The sequence below is a fragment of the Bombus vancouverensis genome, chromosome 8 (genome assembly GCF_051014615.1).
Source record: "Bombus vancouverensis nearcticus chromosome 8, iyBomVanc1_principal, whole genome shotgun sequence".
Lineage (NCBI taxonomy): Eukaryota > Metazoa > Arthropoda > Insecta > Hymenoptera > Apidae > Bombus > Bombus vancouverensis.
In genome coordinates this window covers 13,997,228-14,019,214 of record NC_134918.1, presented here as the reverse complement: position 1 = coordinate 14,019,214, position 21,987 = coordinate 13,997,228, and the positions used below count along the sequence as shown (strand labels likewise).

General features: G+C 39.7%; 1 long non-coding RNA gene across 1 annotated transcript; it reads left to right on the top strand.

Annotated features, from left to right (window-relative positions):
- The first annotated feature begins 858 nt into the window (after nucleotides 1–858).
- Nucleotides 859–6,041, top strand: LOC143303056 (uncharacterized). The gene is made up of 2 exons (XR_013059037.1): nucleotides 859–2,512; nucleotides 3,465–6,041. It is a non-coding gene; the product is annotated as an uncharacterized LOC143303056 (long non-coding RNA).
- Nucleotides 6,042–21,987: the final 15,946 nt, after the last annotated feature.

Genomic DNA, 21,987 nt, shown 5'->3' with positions numbered 1-21,987 from the left:
CAGATCGACTGTGTTTGACGTGAGCGTCGTAAATTTCCGCCGAATTTAACGTATTCAGTCTGTTTTACCGGTAATCCGTTTCGTTCGGGTGCGAATTTGAAAATGCAACGATATGCGAACGACGGAAAACATTTAAACATCGTCAATATTTAAAATACATCTGCAGAATCCTTTTATGAATATATTATGTGTATAATACGAAACATTTTAAAATTTCATTAGCACTGTAAAGAGACTCGACTGTCATGGCTGTACATATTGATAAATTTTGAAATAAGTCTGAAAATAAATATACAGACTCCACAAGATACTTGGTACAAGCATATATTTCGTAGAAATACCAAAAATATTTAAACAGTCAATTATCTGTTATATTATAATAATAACCTTCGATATTCAGTTGAGCCATCATTGATGGAATTTCAAAATGTTTTACACGCGACGTATAAAATATCCTTTAAATACTTTCGCAGACCACTATAAATGTTTTTCGATCTCTGGAAGCTTTCATTTCAATAAACACCTCCTCGAGATCGAAATTCCGGATTGTACATAACCACCGATTTCTGGTACACGTGACACTAGGGTTTTGTTGGCGGCGCATTTTCAACGAGGCAGAATTACGACACATTTGCTAACGGCGTTTATCGGAGCGGAAGTGACGCGTGCGGAATTCGCGCGGCTGAAACGCGATCGGGGTCGCTAGATGTGTGCACGAAAATAAAAGACGGCAGATTTCACTCGCGACCGGGCAACTTCCTAGCTTTCCCCGCGAAATGTTTACACGCTCTCGCGGCGCTTCGAGACGAGCTTCTGTGCCCGCATAACAAGTACCGATACGAGCCGAGATACGATCGTCGTCCCGTTACGATAGCGATCGAAATAAAAAATTCGATCCCCGTCTCCTTGGTTGGACACAATGTGGACAGATACGTTTGTGTTAGTGATCGATAAGACACGTTTTATACGAAATTGAACGGATAAAACGGAACATTTGCATGTGTACGCGGGCACACGTTATATAAAGCACAGCAGGCGCGTGGCGATCACGAGTGAAATCGAACTAAATGGTAAAGTGGAAATCAAGGTTCAATAACTCCGTTATTCGCGGTGTTAATGGCCGAGCTAATGCGCAACCCCGGACCAAACGGACGTGTTCCATGCGAAAACGATTCACGAGCTTCAATTCTTGTTATACTTGTTCTACTTCCCCGCTGATTTGCATTGGGATCGAATTTTGGTAACGTTGTTAGCATATTTCTAGTGCGAAACAAATATTAATGTTGTATGAAGGGGGGTATGAGGTTGGCGAATCCAAAGATTTGGAATAAAATATTGTTGTGTTTCTTCGATATTTGAGTAGGATATATTCCTTAGATATAAGACAACGCATAATGTTTGTTTATATTAATAAATTATATTTGAGCAATTTTCTTTTGTTGATGTTTCATGGTACACATTGGCTGCATGATTAATAATCTTAAAATACTACCGAGATATTGCATTCTCAATGTTTCCTGTTAGTTATTTGTGAGAGATGGCAGCTCTCTCTCTCTTTGCAGAACTTAGCAGCAAATCTGAATTTCTTTGAAGTGGTTGCTATGCTAATAAAATTATACTGCTCAAACATATACACTCTATTTTATTTTCTCTACTTTAACATTCGAGTAGTATTATAGAGTTAATTCAATCATACCAATATGAAATTCCATTTATCCGCACCTATTTGAAGAACAAACATTTCATATAACTGAAGTTCATATAATAGCAATTCATGATTCTCCTCATTACCTATGTTTTATGCTCACATAATAGGGATTCAACCGAGTGGATTCTAATCATTTCATTTGATTGAGCATTACTGAAATTTCATTCCAATAAACGGAGTTCGGATAAATGAAATTACATTGTGTTCTATACCTATTCTCGTATGATAGAAGTGCAATAAAATTCAAAGACAAGAGTACAAAGTTGAGGAGGAAATGTTATGGAAAGCAGAAAACGGAGTAGCGGATTTCACCGAACGACCTCACTGTGTACGATATGCATCTGTAAGGTTGGAAACACTCGACGATTTCATCAGCCAACGCAACGGAAAACGATAGCGTCGACTTCGCGGAAAGGTCATCGGAGAGTCGTGCGCGGATTGCGACTAATCGGGCACTATGCTCAATCAACTATAGTTTTTTTCAGGCACGATCGAGATCGAGGCATGGCGTTACTCGACCGGGTTGCATCGACGCGGTCCAATTATGAGCCCCGCTCTAATAGCGCTTAATTTTCCAAGCCTTCAGCTTAATTAAGACTCCTGGGAACCCGTTATGAAGCCTATCGAAATTATCCACCTCTTCAGTTCGCCTCAATTTTCACCGTCGGATGCCTAGAAATTTCGATCGTCATCCATCATCGTCCATCCGCCATTAAATCAGCCATCGCTCCAACTTACAATCGCTCGGTGATAATGAATTTTGTCGATGAAACCATTACCTAGCCGTTAAATGCAATAATAAAGGTGAGAATAAATTAATTAATTTCATAGTATAATAGATAAAGTACTATCGATTCCTGTAATTTTCTTATCGAGTAACGTTCGCCAAAGAATCTTCTATATCTTCTCAAATACTTTAATTTGTACCATCAATTACGACATTGTAAGCTACCGGTTTGATTCTAACGTACCGTATTGTGTTGTAATCGTATGTGTTCATAACGTATAGATATCATTATTTAAGTTTGTAACTTACCTTATTGTATTTTACTTTTATTATTTACTTTGTTTTATTAATCGCGATCGCTAATTACCATAAGAAGTGGTATACGCGATGTTAAATAAAATACATAATAATAATAATAACGTTTTCCAATTTTTATAGCAAATATCGGTAAGGCGATATATCCGTAATAAACGATGCGAAATTAATTAAATTAAATTCGTTTTAGTTTCTTAATGACTGCCAATCACCCTGAAAGCAGATCAAATTACGATATTGGATTAAGCTGCAGTCGTTCGTAATAATTGATATGCGTGTCAAATACTTGTTAAGAGAAGAGAACGATATAATATCGGTGAAAAGATTACGATCGCTTCTGTACACTCTTCTATAGAACCTAAGGATTAAAAGAGAAGGCAATTTAAAATTCCATTAATTTAGGAAATCTTTCTGTCAGAAAATTTATCGAACCAAAGAAAATTTGCAACATTTATTGGCAATTACTAAAAACAATTCAATAGAAGGTTCAGTATAAATATACGATTGGGAATTTGATACCAAATTTTTGACCAATAGTGTACGTAGATACCTGTTTCATGAAATTCTCTTCATCGTTTATATCGTCTAATTAACCGGTGTTCAACGTATCTACGGAGAAGATATAATTATGTAACCCTAATCTAGTAACAAACTGTCAGACGCGTGACGAACGAACGATCGTTCGGACTCGTTTAATTCCCTCGAATTTTTCAGGATCGCTGCAACGAGAAATCGAACATAATTCGTTTTAACACGCGGTTGGAATCGCGGCTTGGTCAAGGTGAACGATTACCAGCGAGTCACCGCTACTCGGACACGGCTATCGATAGCTCGACACGCCTGGCGAGCCGCTGACTAAAAAGCGAACAGATTGCGGATTAAACCGCGCTGAAAAAACAATCATCCACGACCTGAATACATTATTCACTCTCTTTCTATATCTTTACCTCTCAGTTTAACTTGATTTTGCTCTCAAAATATTTACTCCTTTGCAATTCAACAGCACCATTTTTGATCCACAGACGCAATCTCCAACCCCTATAATTCGCATATTAACGATGTCAAATTAAAAGACAAGTTAAAAATGTAAAAAAATGTTTAGGACAAGTAAGATATTCACAAAACGTTCCTACAAGTGTTCTAAATACTTTCGTGAGCGGCTGCAGTTTAAACAGGCCTCGTAGATAAGTTTCTAATTGTCAGAACGAAAAGATCGAGCGGTCGGAATAGCCAGATCAGTCTGGATCGCGGCCACAGCAGCGATCGGTCGGTCGGTGCACGACCAGCTCCGACTTAGGCGTGGTTCTTGCGTAATGCAAAAGCGAACGAGTTGCTGACTCGTTTAATACACGTATGCATTCTACGTGTACCGCCGCGCGACCTATGCGCTGTCCCGCGGTTCTCGTAACACAAGCGATAAGCGCAGAAATTCATATTCGCACGCGAGATCTCGATCCTCGAGGATCGTTACCGGCCGATAGAAAGTAGAAAGCATCTGCGCGATGGAAAATCAAGAGCGTTACCGGTTTACATACTTAAAGAGACAACAGGTAAGCCTTGTTTAATCTGAAAAAGATCTTTTAGACTCGTTTGGTAACGAGAAGAAAGTACCTCGTTATATTTGTTTTCGATTGTGCTCGTTAATTGAGATTCCGAGGAGTGGTTTGGTTAAACGCCGCGTATGTATCGACCATGCATTACTAAGGCTGACCTTCAAGGCAATAGGGGCTTAGAAATAACGTAGCTGGATTCTCACGCGCTTAGTTTCACCAGCGCGCAATAAAATTCGATCTTCGAGGCTGCTAATTGTTCCTGGAGAGCCTGAGGGAAGTAGAAAGTAATCGCCGTAATTGAGTGTTGGAAGGAAAAGTTCAAGGGAGAAATATGGGCCATTCGTATCGCCGCGAATCCGAAGCACACCCATAAGACCTGCACTTGATGCAACCAGATGAAATGGAGCGTGCAACGTAGGGGCGTTTCTTAATTTTCCATTACGTGAACGGATGAAACGAAATTCCTAGAAAAGTTGTGGAATTAACGAGCAAAAAGATAAATACAATCGCGAAGCATTTTCTTGACATGGTTCGCGCCATCGCAATATACAGATATTAATCTTACATCAGCAGAGTATGACAGTAATATGAGAAAATACCTTTCCCGCCGATATAAAAGAACAGTCTCCTAGCTTTGGTTCGTCCAAGTTACTCAAACTCGAGTGAAAGGTGAGTTTTTCATCTTGACACCCTTCGTCGCTACTCATCGTCGGCCTTCTTCAATTTTAGTTGATTACTCGGACAATATACAGCCAACAAGAAAATGGTTCTCTTTGACTTCGTTTATTACATCGTTCTGACAGCGCCAGATCGCATCAGCTACCCTTGGTTTGTCGATATAACCTTAAAGCATCGAGCTGCGCTTGGTGAACTTTATGCGTCCACGTAAAGCTGCCAATGCAACGCAACGGACACAACGCCGACGGACGTAAATTCTTTGCAACACCGGTGATACGATGTCGTGCTGGTTTTACAGGGGGCTGGATGCGTAAACTGTGAGCGACGTCGCTTCACGCTCCACGAAGGCAGTCATCTGGGCGTGTGGAAACATTGTTGAGAAACTTAGTAGACCCGTTTTTGCTTGTTGCACCCGTTACAAATTCCACGAGCGAAACAAAGTTTCTAGGATTGAATACTATTGTCCCGCTTGTAAATGGTAAACTTTTACGTCGACTCGTTGTCAGATAAAGTTTCTTGCCAGTCAGAAATCAACGGGCATACACAGTGTAAATAACTGATTCCAAGGTTTATGTTCCTACCACTGTTACTTGTCATAATTAATTAGCCGGAAGAGCGCAATAAGCGCAACTGACAATTGCAGCATCTCGCAAGAGAACGCGTTCCGTTACACAATGTACCATAACGATGCGTCGTATGTACGCAAGGTGTTTTGACAAAGTTGACGTGAAAATAGCGTATTCTGGAAGTCAAAGGTAAGGAAGATAAATAAGAAATGTTCGTAACAAGCGATATTGAAAACGAGTGGAGCCCAATTTGAGATTCTTTTCTCTTAATAAATATGACGTGGAATATTTGAAACATTTCATATATTGTTATATTTTTCACTGACATTTAAAGATTTCAATAGTTGTCTGCTAATAAACGAACGATCATCTCGAATCATTATTAATTATTATTACTATAGAAAAGTATAAAGCTAAAAATCACCGTACAACTTCACTCAATCGATAACAAGTCTTCTATTTCTTATAACTCGGTAATAAATCATTTTCCAATACGCCTTCGCACGAAGTTTTTTCAATATCCTGACCTCCGCAATCGCTGCTTTGTATCAATTTTATACGAAGCTACTGAGATAGCCCGTGGATAGATGAATTTATCAATAGATTGAGGAAAGATGAAACGACAACGATCGGGGGCATAACGCGCAATTTTACTCGACGATTTTACGCGACGATTTTACGCGATCGTCTACGCTCCCCCGTTTTATGAGCTTTTATATAATGCTACTGTAATAACGTTCTTCTGGAATTCATTCGACGTTCTATCACTCCGCAACCAGTATTATTATATTATTATTACGTGAATCGAGGGGAGTTGCGGCTGAATGGAAAACTCGTTGCCGCAGGATTGGACGAAACAGATCGAAGGTTGCCTGCGTGTACTCGGCTTGCTAATTATGTCGAGAAAACGTGCAGAACCTGTTAATTAAACGCGCTGTCGCTTTGATCTTATTCTGACCAAATTTACATACGGCGGTCAGCGAGCAACGTAAAAGGATAGGTGGGTCGGATGTCTTCCTTATGTCAAGGAAAAAATCTCAATTGGCAATGACTAAATTAACTAGTCTTTTCCATCATTTAGAGTGGTTTCTTCGGATTGCACCTTGAGGCGTTTATTGCCCATCATTCTCTCCATTACCACGATCTACTGTAATCCCGTTGAAGAGCTGTGGATGTATATCTTCATCGTTCATGCAGATTGACATTTATAGAATTGTATTAAAATTCCACATAAAATTGCATATGAGATAAAATGTTTATTTGTACGAAATTTTTTCAAGATATTATAGAATTTAACGAAATAATTCGATGCATCTTTTGCAACGGCTCTCAGAATGGAGTTCTCAGAATGGAGTTTTTACACGGACTTTTCACGTATTGTTAACATTTTCTTAGGTAATATAAATTATTCTAAATCTCCTTAACGTTAAATACACGTATATTATAGTAGAATCCCTTTCCTTTAATGTAATTGATAAACTGTAACAAGTAGTATCGGTCTTTGCGCGTCAAACGCATCAACGTCATAAAAATAGCAGCCCCTCTTCAAGAGAAAAATCCATATATTTTCTACTTCGAAACTTTGCGATGTCTCACCCTCCGTTGTACAAAGCATCTAAAGAATGAACAGTCTTCGACATTCTTTGTAAAAGAATCCTTTTAGACTTACGTACAACGAACACAAAATCCAACTTGTAATTTTCTAACGAACGCAGCCCAGGACGTAATTAGAGCGTTCGGGACAATTTCGTTCTTGTCTCGAACGATGGAAGCGTCGCGTCGTGTCTATTAACTGACAGTCGCACGGTTTGCGCAATATAAACGCGAGCAAGCCACCGAGCTTGTTACACACGTCGCGGTCTCGTTTTATAACGAGACGAGGCTAGCTCCGCGGACCGGTTGCTCAGCCGCGATTCACCATTCACGCTGATTGGACGGTCGCTAATACTTGTCGAGGTTTTGGTCACAGACCGAACCGATCGAACCGACGACGTTTCCTTCTTCTCAAATTCTAGGCTCGCGGTTCACCCAGCCGTTTATGTAACGTGGCGCGCGTGGCGTGGATTCTAAACCGCAGGCGGTAAAGATCGAATAATACCGTTTGTGGGCTATCGATTAGCGGCTACGATTATCACGTTCGCTACAACGATGCGTCCATGGAAGATTAAACAGTTGCGAGATTAGTTTTTTGGTGAATATACTGTGCGCGTTTTTTTTAAGTAGAATGATTACATTTGAATCAGACGACGAACTGAGCAACTTTATTAGACGAATGATACATATGGATATAATTTAGTTGTTGAAAAAGTGAAACATAATCGTGTAAAATATTGTGAAAAACTGATATACAGGATAATGGGATTGGTAGAATTATGTATAATGGAAAGAAGTGTCAAAAAATTATTGAGAAACTTTTAGAAGGTAGAATTGATGAATCTGACTTTTAAGTGGCTCAATTACGAGAGATGTATTATGTCGAATTAATCATCAATTTTTATTAATTACCGCATTATTTAAAATGTATAAAATAAAATGTTATTTTTTTATCATTTCTAACATAAACTAGTTAATTTAGAAAGCTTTTAATTTAACAACCTTTTGGGAGGTAAAAGGGTTTACTTGAAATCCTTTGAACGTATTGAGAGTAACGAGTGTCATCCTCAGAGAGAACGATTGCGAGTCTCGTTCAAAGTTAACAAACGTCCTCGTACGCGTGAACGATGCGTTTAATTATCATCAGCAAGCAACAGAACGGGGTACGAGAGAGTGGAAGTGGTCACGGGAGACCAACGGTAGACAGATCCACGGAGTCTCGGTGCAATCCCGTAGAAACTCGGCGACGTTAATTTCCAGGATCGTAACAGATACATGTTATACCTTGCACGCAACCACTCCACTCGTAATTCACTGATTTCACCGGATTTACGACTGCAATTCCCGACGAGTCCCGCGACTGCTCGCGTTTCCGCTTCAACAGGATTGACAACGAATCTACATAAAACTCGTGAATTGTATGCGACTGAAATGAAATATTTTATTATTAAATCGTATTATTTCTCTGGCAGATACGCAGGACGTTCTATTTATTCAGAATTTTATCTTTACAACATTCGAATTTAATAAACGGTGGTATCTCTAAAAAAAATTACATATTCATAGAAAGTATTGAAAAGTTGAAATTTAATCAGAGTGTGCAAATTTATATTTTTGTGAAAGTTAAGTACGACAGGACTCTATTTATTCGAGCTTCGTTTATTGACAAGGAATTTCATTAATGACCAATCAACTGAACTTTCGCTGATCGAATTCACATATTTGAACGTGAATTAATATTGCGCCAGTGGACAATTATAGGTTGCGGAGAAAGTTGATGTAAATGCATTCATAAATGCACAATTCGTGTTGTTGTTGGAATTTTTTGATAAATCCATGCAATTGCAAAACTTACTGAATATCTGTACCATAATGACAACGAAGTGTGGAGTATATTTCTTGTAAGAGACAATCCGACACTTACGCTAACCCTTGCTCCTAGGCAAACAAGAGTCGTATCCCAAAGGTAGGATCACACGCATTCCAGCGTCAGAACTGAGTTAACGTGGCCGTTTGACTTTGACGAGAGGAATGTCACTTACGAAGGAGGGTTTTATTAACATTCATGGGGAAAGTCGATCGCTGTCCATTAATTAATGCAACTCGATCGGCAATCGAACATCGCGACGAAGTTGGCGGGGTCCTTTGAGATCGAAATTGACTGAAACTCATCGACAAGGCCTGTGCCCCTGAGTTCGTTGTCCAGATAGATTAGTTTTCAGAAAATTTCGAATACAAACATGGAAGTGAATAAACATCGAATGTTGTCGACAACATTGGTATCCGTGAAGAAACAGTTCATAAAAACTGTGCCTGATTTTGCAATTGTAATTCATTTTAATTTAAACAAAAAGAAACTTTTACAAAATTTATTTATTTCTACAAAAATTGAGTTAAAATATGCAACATATATATCAGAAGAATATATATATGTTGAATTTTCTCTATGAATATGCATGACTGTACGGTTGAATTTATTAAACGTATACGTCCATTGTTATTCAGTAAATATCGAATAATCTCTATTCGATGATCGAAAATCTTACTTTCTTACGTTTATTAAAATAAAAACATATATTATATCAATATCGTTATATGTAGATACCAATAAATGAACATCTGAATATCTATCCTTTCGTTGTTCTTCGATTAACATCGACTAATCTGAGTGTCTAATACAATCAAAAGTCCATATCTCTTCTTCAACTCGCCAAACCAAATAAAATCCACATCCATTCCTGACAATACCATCTCAGCTACAATCTTACGGCAACTATGGTCTCCGTTCATCGGTCATCACAATCGATCATCCCCGACAGATCCATCCGCCGTGTGTTCTATTTCTATTCGAGCGAATCTTCCGGGCATCAGGGGAATAAGTGGAGTCTCAATGACTTCTGGAGACACAGCAGCTGGCTATAAGCGCGGTAACGCCTTCGGCCTGGATTCTAGAGCATGAACTTATCGGGAGCGAGCTGGCTAGCTCTATCATTGCGTAAGCCACGACTCACAATGCTTTCGGTCCGGGGCAAAAAGTGCCCGGCGAGCAAACTGGCTGCTGCTCGACCGATCGAACTATCAAGGGGATTGGTCGATCGGCCTAGTCGAGCTACGTGCACGGTAACTGCGCAGCATACTGCACCGGCACCGTTCGAAAGGGAAATCGGTTTCTTCGTCACGGGCGAAAATCGTACTCGAGGTCGATTCTGACTCGCTGGTGTCGGTTTTAAATTTGTTACGAAGGGTTGTAGAGGGAAATTAAAGATACTAAATAAATAGATAATGAAAAGTATTAAACAAATAAATAATTAAAAGTACTAAATAAATAAATAATTAAAAATACTAAATAAATAAATAATTAAAAATACTTGCACGCAATCCCGTATCATCGTACCTACGAAGATATTATTATTATGTAAAATCGATTATTAAAGGAGTTGCTAATAATATGTGATGTAGCGAATGTCATTAGTTCTTTATGTACTGAATGTATTTTAAAGTACCGTTTCATTAAGATAGGATCTTGATATTAACTATAAGTATTACTTCTGCGGAGATTTATCTGTACATTTATATCCTAATGATTGTAAAAAACACTTAGATATCTATCTTGTAATATCTAGGATAAAGAAAATAAATGAAAATAATGTAATTCAAGATATAAAAAATTGAGCATAAAATTAAGAGAGCAGTTATGTATATGTGCAATAATTGGCAAGGCTTTTAATATCTCTTTTTAATGGCGGTATTGCTTGTTTGCGCGGTTCTTTTAATAACAGCATTCTGCACGCAGAGATCTTTATCCGAGATTTTGCGTTAATTTTAAAATGTAAAATTGCTAGTTTAATATAATTCCAGTTCGTCGGTGCAAACACTTTTTTCATGATGCATTGTGAATATTTCATCACGCATCGCGTGTTTCGTATTTCGAAAAAAGTCTCGAATGCGGGGTAATTCGATCGATTGAATCAGAGCGGGATGGCGGGGCGTTATAACACAAATATCGTTTACAACGAACGTCCAACCCTCATCTTCCGTCATCGGCACGGGAAAATCGGCTTCTCGTGTCGACAATTCAAGGGATCCTAGAATTTTCTCGTAGTTAGAATCAATATTGACACGCCAGCTTTGCGAAAATCTCCGGCCGCCTTTTGTCATAAATTTTTTATCCAAACTTCCGTGAGCTTCTGACGTTTTACAATAGTCAATCCCATAAGCGGCAAACAATTTTTGCTAAAATCAACATCATTTAAACCTTCTATAAACAGAATACATAAAAAAAAATATTAAATTTTTATTTTCGAGCGAAAAAAGGATTTTAGTATAGGAGCTTTCCATGTGAAAAATTGCTGATCCATTGAATGTTGTTGGTAAATTTCACGATCGAAAGTAGAAGTAGAGCAAAGGGGCAGGCGAAATACAACGAAGCTCTGAGTGTGTTTTTGCTGTGAATTTTATAGCTCGTAATCGCGCGGGCATCAAACCTGTAGTCAGAATAGCCATTATATGACGCGAAGAATTCAGGTTTCGAGTAATTCTGTTTTATGCACCTGTCGATCTTCGTTGTTCGTGTCTTAAAACCTTCTTCCGTTTTCCGTCCAAATAACAAGTTGGTATTATTCCTCTAACTTCACAATTGATTAAGTCTTAACTGTATTAACTGTATTAAATTAAATGATTTACAATTATAAACGTAGAACACTGCTTTACGAGAAATATCAGTAGATTTACACCACTCTAAATCTCAACCCTCCGAATTAGTATATTTATAATGTAAAGTATTAAATGAGGTAAAACTGTAACAAGTTTACTGATTTTATGCATTTATGAAAAATTGAGATGTTACATTTAATTAAATAAATAAAATACACGAAGTGTACATAATAACGGAAAATATATAAAATTTCTAGAGTAAATTTCTCATTATAATATTTAAGAGATAAAACAGTTATTCGTATACTTCTATTCCACGTGTTCAATTGTGTTCGCGAAAATATGAATTTGCATAAAAAATCCGCGTTTTATCGAACTTATGACCGACAGCGTATAGCGTTTTGCATCTACCACTAGCAATCTATACCTTTCGTTCTCTCCAATGTGAAACAACCAGTGCCCTTTATCACCAGCTATTCTGGGCACAGGTGTGTACGAACGAACACTGATTCCACGAATTCACGAACGGGATCGAAGCTGTAAAAGCGCGAGGAATCGCGGTCGTTTCAGCGGAAGGAGAGTGAATCAGTAGAATTGCTGGACAAAGTCGCGTGATGTAACGGTCGTTCGTGTAGTATCCGGTAGCGGATACGCTGGTTGTACCAGAAGAAAATCTCGTCTCTGGAGACGAGTAACAAAAAGCAAACGAATCGGCACAGGTGTAATTTCTTGTTCGTGTAATCGTACAGGTCGTTGTACTTAGAAGAGACAAAAATCGCGAACCGGTGATTTCGTTTGATCGTGTTATTACTCACGAAGAGGGAAGAGCCATTGTTCCGACGATTAACGATCGGCTGGCACGCGTGCCCGAGGCGCGCAAATCTTCTCGTTTCCGTCACCGACGTGTCACTTACAGAAGTAACTTCGTTCCATTACGCGGCTGTTACGTAAAACGCACGTTACATGCCGGGCAAAAGCCTCTTCTGACAATTTAATTGGTTACAACTTCACCGGAAAGTGGTGAATACACCGTGACATCGTGCGGAACATTGAGGCGAGTTGTTAAGGCAGTGTTCGTTTATAAATGTGAATTTTGGCGTAGATTTGCCGAAGAAGAACTATATACCTAGAATGAACAATTTGACAATACAATGATAAATAGAAATTTCGTACTTTAAAATTTTAATTTGGGAGATTTCAAGGTTTCGATGTAATGGGTATGTGTGCGATTAGCAAAGACTTTGACAGAACGTAACGCAAACTCAACGTCAGCCTCAGACTCAAATCTAGACCAGAGACGAACCTCTTACAGAATATCCTAAAGATCAAATCTTCAACTTTTTTCCCTTCTTACGTCACACAAAATTTTAGACAATTCCACAACCTGTCCGATATCTCGAACAAAAAGAGGAAGAAATGATATGTGAAAGAAAAAGAAACGAATCGAGAAACTAACCCAATGCAGAATGAAAACTTCTCAAAGGAACTCAGAACAATTCCTTCGAAGGCTTACTATCCTGTCGAGCATCGAATTCAACTCGAATCGATCGATCGCGCGCCGATGCGAATCCGGCGAGCAATAGACACCGGTGTTTCACCGGCAGTTAATATATAGGGCGGCGTGTGTATATCGGTGCAAAAGGAGGCGAATCGTGTTCGTATACATTATACACTATAAACGAGCGGCGTCGGCTCGGACCCGTTCCGAGAGGAATGCAGTTATTATTCAACGTTTGCGCGACACGCTCGCCTGGCCGCGCGCTTAGTCGCCGTGCTAACTGGGGCCTACAGCCATTAATATGCGGTTAGGCATGCAAAAGAACTGTGTAGCTACTAGCACAGCCGATCGCTGATCCGGAAAAAAAATACCGATATGGTGAACGGGAGCGCTTACAGTGGCCCGCGTGTCATACTTTTCCGCCTTGCTGTTCCTCGTCCTTGCGTTTTCTACATTTTTCCCTTACTACGCTTTCATACGTTTCTTTTCTCTTCTATCTTTTTTTTATAGTTTAACCTCCTTCAAGTTGATTTAGAATTGGTTCGAGCATAATAAAATGAAAAGAAACGAATTACTGCTTAGACGTATGTCCTGAGACGGTTATTATTTAGTTGAGTTTATTACCGGGTATAAGTCCTTCGGTATCAGATACATAACGAAAGGGATGAAGTGAAATAAAAGGAAGATATAAAAAGTAAACGCAATATGTGGTTGCTAAAACGTTTCCGCGAATGTTATATTAACTTACAATCAAGTAAATATCATACTGAATTTCTGCAAAATGTTATATAATCGTTGAAAGATATACGGAGGAATATGATTTAACTTGGCATTTTATACGATAAAGAAACTAGTTTACTAAAAGATTGCATCCAGTTTAAAGTTCATAACCTGTATCCAATATATGAAAATTTCACTGAAAATAGGAAGTATCCTATTACAACTTATACAAGCTTACGAATCATGCATATGTATACGTAACGTGGAAAATATCGAGTTCTGGTTTTGAAGCCAAACTTAGGGCACGGTCACTAGATCAGTTTGTACTATACGTCCTGTTTGCCAATCGCTTGAAGTAACGATCGAAGAACAAGTTGATCTCTCAGGTAGCTGATTTCCTTTTCTTCCATCCCGCATTCTTGGAAACACGCTACTTGTACAGGATTAATTATGCATTTAGGTATCGGAGATCTGTCGAGGAGCTGAGCAACTTGACTGGTTGAAGCAAGTCGATACGGTGAACGAACGTGTCAGTACTAGTGAAACACATTGAAATATTTATTGCGATTTAATCCAATTTAGCTATCCTTCTGGCAGTTCGCACAATTCCTCCGAAATGATTTTTGCGATGCAACGAGCGTAACAAATCCTGTGTCTACATGCCGAAGATCGACGAGTCAGGGTCGCGGCGATCGTAGAAATGTTGTGAAACGGTAGCAGGAGATAGGATTCTTGCGTATCTAAATTACATCGATGTCGTTAACGTTCGCGACTAACCGTCCAATGGGTTCCATTTCCATCGTTAAGCACCCTCCTAGTTGGCCACAGGGTTTAAAAGAAAGAAAAAGAGGAAAAAGGGAACAAAGGGTGGTGATGTCGATTTCAACGGTGGAAACAGGGAAGCCAGTGGTCGCTGGTTACAATGAAATTTCATTAAAAGGGCCTTTACACGTCGGTTCGGCTCGCGTTAACAAGAACGAGTGGTTATCCAGTTAAAGGTGTACAGATTCGAAGCGACGCGGCGCGAGAGTAAAACGGAAGAGGTGGACGCGGCATACAAAGAGAGTCGTGTTTAAATTTCACCGTCTGCCGGAAATGCGAGATCTCCGTGTTACAACATTTTAATATCGCCCGTTGTGACCCAACCGATTTCTAAGGACGCCTCTCTTTCTTTCCCAGATCGAGAATTGAGGCTCGTTCGTTGACATGGTTCAATAGTTATCGACGAGCAGAGAGATCGGCGTTCTCCGAATGATACTTTGCCCTTTTTCAGAACATTTATGCGTTCGAGCGGAAACCGCGATCCTACGATGAAACAGCTCGTCCGGAAACGTAACCTGTGCTTCCAGTCGAAGGGCCGAACGGTGATTGGTTTATATTCGGATGTGCTTAATTCCGTACAAAGTCCTTTTGTTACGAAGGGTAGAATTGGTTCGTGCTACCATTAGATTGCGAGAATTAGGACTCTGTGAATGGACTTCCTAAATTCGAAATAGGTGTTTCTGTTTCTGCAGTGTCTATCGCATCGTAAATTAAAATTCGCAAATTTTCGTTGCTTATTTCGAAGAACATTTGTTTCTTATAAACGATCAAATACATTGCTCGATAATGGTTAGAAATTTTCTACTATAGAATTATTAATCAAACCAATAAGTAGAAAGAAAGTGGTATTGGTAATTATATACGTATGAAATTGCGATAAAAAGTGTCTTTAAAACTTTCATCGAAATTTGCATCGAATATATCACATTGTTTGAATTCGTTTACAAATGGCTATTCGCAATAATGGTTTCTCTTTCACCTTATTATGCAGCGCAAAGTTAGACAGACGAGGCCTCGTAATTTGGCTGCGGTTAATCCGACTCTTGGAGCCTTGGTAATTGAATATAATGTTGGACGCCGCGACTCGACTTTCATTGCCTCGTTGTCCATGTTAATTTGCGTTTATAGCGATCCCCAGTTTACCAGCTTATTCCATCGACTGAAGAGTGCTTAAATCTACTTTACTCCATCTTTCAAGTAATTGTTAATCTCTCTGAAACGTTTGATTCTTAAGTGGAAATTATATTATTTGGCACTTAATACTCAAGAACTCAACTCCTATACACTGTTAGTTGTATCTTTCATGTACAAAAATTTAATCTTTCGCACTGTTAAAGAGAATAAAAATTCGCCCATCACAAGCTTAAGTATACCAAAGGATTACAGAGGTACAGGATACAGGAAACACCACGAGGATCCACGATCCTTTCTCAATTTTTAATTCTACACACATCTCGTCTGCTACTCCAATTCCATTCTCCATCTCTCTCAGAAACAGTTCGGAACTGCCATCCGTTATCCGCTTAGCCAGTTCTTTTCTATTCCGTCGAATAGAGAGGGCACGATTCAGAATTCTCGCCGCGGTCCAGCGACCGACCAAATGGCCCGATTAGAATTTTAAATATCCATTGTACATCGAGCCCGGAGTGGATGTCTCCCGGTATCGATTAGCGTGGCCTATTGGAATTTTAGATAGCAGCACGACGAAGATATTCGAGCTCACCGCCTGTAAAATCCATCCTGGTAGCTTGTAACGAGCCTCGCTTGACACCAGAGCAACCGTGAGTATCCAAACGGGTTTCGAAATCGACCAGTTGGAAACCGTGATTTGCATGGTTGTTCGATTGAACGACGACTATCTATCTCATCTTTAGTTTCAATGGATCTCTATTATAAACCGAATAAGAGGATCGACTTCTCCTTTCCACCCCCCACCGTACTCCTTCTCTCTTTCTTTCCGTGTCTTGTATATCTTACGATCTGTTTTTACTATTTTATTATCGTTGTTTTATGGACGTATCGCAACACTTCGTTATTACACCCACAGGGACGGCCCACGATCGTGCGTTCTAGATTTCCTCCGTGACAATTATCGTGCGCCAACTGACACCAATATCGTTGTCTTAATAAGATTAGCTGTGTAAGCTAGTAACAGACTAACTATATAGCTCTGTTACACTTACTTACAGTTTGGAAATAATAAAGTCAAACGAAAAGTAACGAACCCTTGCATACGTAACCAGAGTGCCACGATTGTCCAACGAATATATAAATATCGTATTTCGACGGAAACAAATCCAAGGAAAGAATATCCGGATAAAGAATAGTCAAATGAAATATAAAATTAAGTATTCCGAAGCGGGTAGCCCACGCTAGGCTATACGAAAGTCGAATTCGTATTGCATCCTAAATTTTCCCTTGAACTCGTTAAACTCTAACAAAGAGTCCCAATGGAGTCGAAAGTTCTTAATGACCATAATGTCTTCATAAATATCGGGGCACATTGGATTTCTTCGAAACAAAAAGTCGAAGTTGGCCAGCCATAAAACTGGCGAGCGTAAAGCTGGAGAAACAGATCATCGAGCCTGTGAGATCCTGCGTTACTTCACTCGGTCGATCTCCGATCAGCGTGTCAGCGTGTACGCCATGCGAAAAATCATGTTTAACGAGCTCACGCTGGAAACTCGTTAACTTTCGTACATCGAGACTGGATTAGGGCAACCTGCATTTATTTCCAAAGCGCGGATTGGGCCATTTTCTACGCGGTCGGTTCTATTACCGATCGCCACATATAAAGCATGCACTAGGCGTGTCTTGCTCCTCCCGAAGAAACGACAGAAACACGGAGAAAGGAGAAAAGATGAGGGAAACTAAGAAGAGTGTAACCACGTTCTACATGCCACGTGTCTATATGTGTAAGCGGTTGGTTGTTACCAACCCTCCAACGCGTAGTTCGGATACCGGAAGACGGTTGCACAATCAATTAGCATACGTATACCGTATCGACTGGTGCAATCCTAACTACAATTCCAATCTCAGGGAAACCGAACTGTTCATTCGAAACGGTGCATTTTTTTTCATGCTAGACGATTCACGTCGATCGATTCCATATTCGTAAAGTGGAAATATGGTTGGTGATTTTTTTTCTTTTTAGAAGATTATATCGGAGTTCCGCTTCCTTTGACGTTACCTTGGGTAAAACGTTATTACTTCATGCGTGTACAGGTAGATTGTGTAATTGGTTTCCTACATCGAGGTGTAGTTAAGAAAACTGTTTTATTATTAGTGCATGGAATTAGGTTTTATAGTCATACTTGTGGTACCAGCCTAGCGACAATATTCCAAGCGACTAAAATATTCTATTAAAACAACCCTCACAGAGTTTCTTGAAAAATTGCAGGGCAGTAAAAAGTCCAAGAAGTTCAAAAGACATAAAGAGAAAAGAATTTGATAGAGTATGAAACTTAACGCTGCGACATCTTAAACATCGGAAGGTGGGTGGCAAGTAGTCTTTCACGTGTGACAGGTCCGCAGCGCCGGTGAACGTAGTCATAGTTGCTTTAACAATCAGAAACGGACCGATCCTTATCGTCGTTATCGGTGTGTTAATTATTGTGCGGCTTGGCTCGTTCCTACACAAGCAATTCTAGTTCACTGACACCAGTGTACACGATCGTGTCACGAGGAGAAAAGGTACGTACGGTCGAGCTCGAAAGGCTCGTTCGCATAAGCGACCGCCGATATTGCAGCAGAAAAGACGAAAGGGAAAAATGGTGCGCCGCAGAAAATTGCACGGCCGGCCAGCAACCACGGTTTTCCTTTTCCCTCTCCCGAGAGAGTTCCACCGTGTAATCGGCTGGTCGGCTGGAACAATGCGCCTCTGTCCTCGTTTTATTTAATTAAAAAGTTGATCCTGATTGGAAACGTTTTTTCCGAATAAGTTTGATTTAATTAAAGGATTCTCTGCCGTTCAATTAACATCCGATCGGGCATGTCCGACAACGGTGAGAACTGATACATCGCGAACCAGTAATCACGATGGAATTGTTTGTTGTTTAGTTATTTTTTCCGCAGCAAAAAGTAATGCAACGCGGACGCTGCTAAAAAGCTATAATTGCAAAAAATGAGACCGTACACAAACTGTATATAAAGACACAAACGAGGAAAACTTTCCCGTCTGTTGTTCGCAACGTCCCACATTTTCCAAATAATTTTTCTCGCTCCAGTGATATTTCAAAAGCAGAGATATTTCACTGGTGTCTAGAAACCATCAAAATTATGACACAGTACTATTCACACCTTGTAACTTTAATATCATAGTCAATGGTTAACGTGCGTACAACCCGATTCATAAATATTAGGATAGTTGCTGTTTTCACACTGAAAAGTGTAATACATAAAAATTACCAAAGGAACGATTAATCGGTCAATGTTAGTCATACAAGATAACCAGAAAACAGACTTGTATTATTCTCGTATGATCTTTGCTTATGAACAGACGTGTATGCCATTCGAAAACAAATAAGCTATCAAATCCACTATCCATGTCTTCCAATTTTCCCAAAATACCAACAGCATGGAGATAGTGCTTGAGAAGAATATCATGGCACAGGAGCATGGGAGCACAGGTTAACGCGATTATGCTGGAATATGCGTAACGGCGCAGCCACGACGAAACTCGGAAACTCTATTTCACCGTGCATCGTTGCGCGGTACGTTACGTCGGCGAAACGAAACTATCGTCCCGTCGTCGATAGCTTGGTGGATGTCAATGGATCGTACCGAGAGCTGGTAGCATCACGCGACCTGCATTAAATACGGAATTAACATAGCAAAGTAATTATTATATAAAATGCCATCGACCGTCAGCGAAATGGAGCTCGATGGGACGACTAAGGAATTTCCTTGCAACGCTAACGACGTTTTCACATCCTCCTTTGCGGCAATTATCCCTCCTGCACCAGTAATAAATTGCGTCAATGGAAGATGAGAAAAGCTGGTCACCATCGTGGAGGATGACCCAGAAATTATGTTATTACAGTAAAGAAAAAGAAAAGATATTCTAAACGAGCATGGTGAAATTTTTCTACTAAAATTGCTTTGATTTGTACATTAAAAATATCCTCACTTATCCTATGATATCATAACGAAAGAATCAATGAAATTTTGCATTCCAATCATTTTTCAAATACAACCAGAATTCCTCGGGTATTCGCAGAACTTCGAAACCATTAGCAAATTTTCCAAGAATTTCGTTCGGCGATCGATTCGTACGTTGGTTCGCGATCTTTTACACCCGAGTGGAAAACTCTTCCCGAGAGTGGACGCAAGAATGCAAAAGTCGAAAATTCAATCGCAAGGCGGCACCGAGAGAAGCAACGGCGCGGACAATGCAGTCGATTGTCGTAGTGCACGCAGACAGAGAGGCGAGTACGCGTTTGCGACCGAGCAGTCAGCAGAACACGGAAATGATGGGCAACTCCGCGCTGGACGGCGGTAGCCCACACTATCTCGCTTCGCCTATTGCGTAAGATACTTTCGAGTCTAGTTGCCGAAGCGAGTTGTGGCACGCCGCGAACGGAGGAGCGGGACTATTCGTCCTTTGTGCTCGATTTTCCTTCCTTCCATAACATCGTCCATCAAGTCGACCCTTATCGACCATGGTCTCACAGTTTACCTTGCTGCAACTTTTGAACTAATCAAGAACTGTCATAAGACTTAATAATACAATCGACTCTTGTATCGTTTATTTCTAAAGTCAACTTCATATCGTGTAGAATTTTGTTACGAATCCTCGTCCTTTTTTTATCCGTATTCTTATTTTGGATTTCCATTAATTTTCATTTCTATTAATAATGAACAGGTGTGGCGATACTTTTGAGCGATCCTGTACATTCACGTTCTAGATAGATACCCAAGAAAACTATTTCGAAAGGAGAAACATGTGATTTTGCATGGTGGAAGGATGAACGCATAGTTGCAGGCCAAGTGCATGCTATCGAGTTTCTTCTTTTTACCAACGGGGAAAGTGCACGCGCGAGCCGTGAGCGAGAATGTTACACGATTTTCAATGATAAAACGATAGAAAGCGACCTGGCGCTTGCGTAATGACAATTATGCACTTTTGACGATTCTCGTAGCCGATGGTCAATGCAATTCCATTTTGCCCTGCTATCTATTCGCGAATAATTCGTTCACGCTACAATGGCCAGCCAACCACCCTATTAACTGCGTTTCGAATTTGCTAATGAAAATTTCTCACTAATTTGCGGCGAATAAAGCTACATATATGTATACATAATTACGGAATCGCAGCGCGATTTCCAGTTTACGCACCGTCTTCGATCGATTCGAAGCTCAAATCGCAGTTGACTATTCCTATGCCAATCCATCCAAGCTAGCACACGAATTACATAAAAGGGTGAAACTTGTTGCTAATAAATCTATCCGTCGTGCTCGATGCGTGTTGGTATAAACGAGCGCACCGTTGCATTTACATTATCGAAATGCCATTATCGCCCATTTAATAGCGTTTCCTCATTGATGGAATAATTTTCATGTCGTGATAGATTGTCAAATGTTACAACGGTTATTCATAATGGACCAATTTCGTTATATAATTTCGTACAAAATTCACTCGCCCATGAATGAATTAAAATTCTGTACAGTTATTGTAGAAATGTTATGTGCAAACGTTTAGTAACTGTACCTGTATGTAAATAGATAAGTAGGTAGTACCTAGCAAAAAGGATAAAAAATAAGAAGGCGTTAGGCAATCAAGAACACTCGTGAATGTTATATTCCGCACCTTAACCTTTAATGGTCGAGATAAGCGTCGGATTTCAGACTACGTCAAACTTTCCTGCTCTCGCTTTGTGAATGGAGGTAGCGTATCGAACACTGTTATCAACCTTCCACTTACAAACACACCTTCAATTTCCTCACTAATGTCTTTTACCCTCTAATCTACTTTGTGAAATTCCATCAGAGGTCACATTGTAAAGCACAATGAAATTACAAAAATGTATTTCTCAGACTATTAATGACGAAGCTTTCCCTATTTCTGGATAACATAAATAATGTTAATCGCATTAATTCCTCGAAATCAATTTTACGAGGTGCATACAAATCTTCTTTATCCTTTGCTCTTGAAA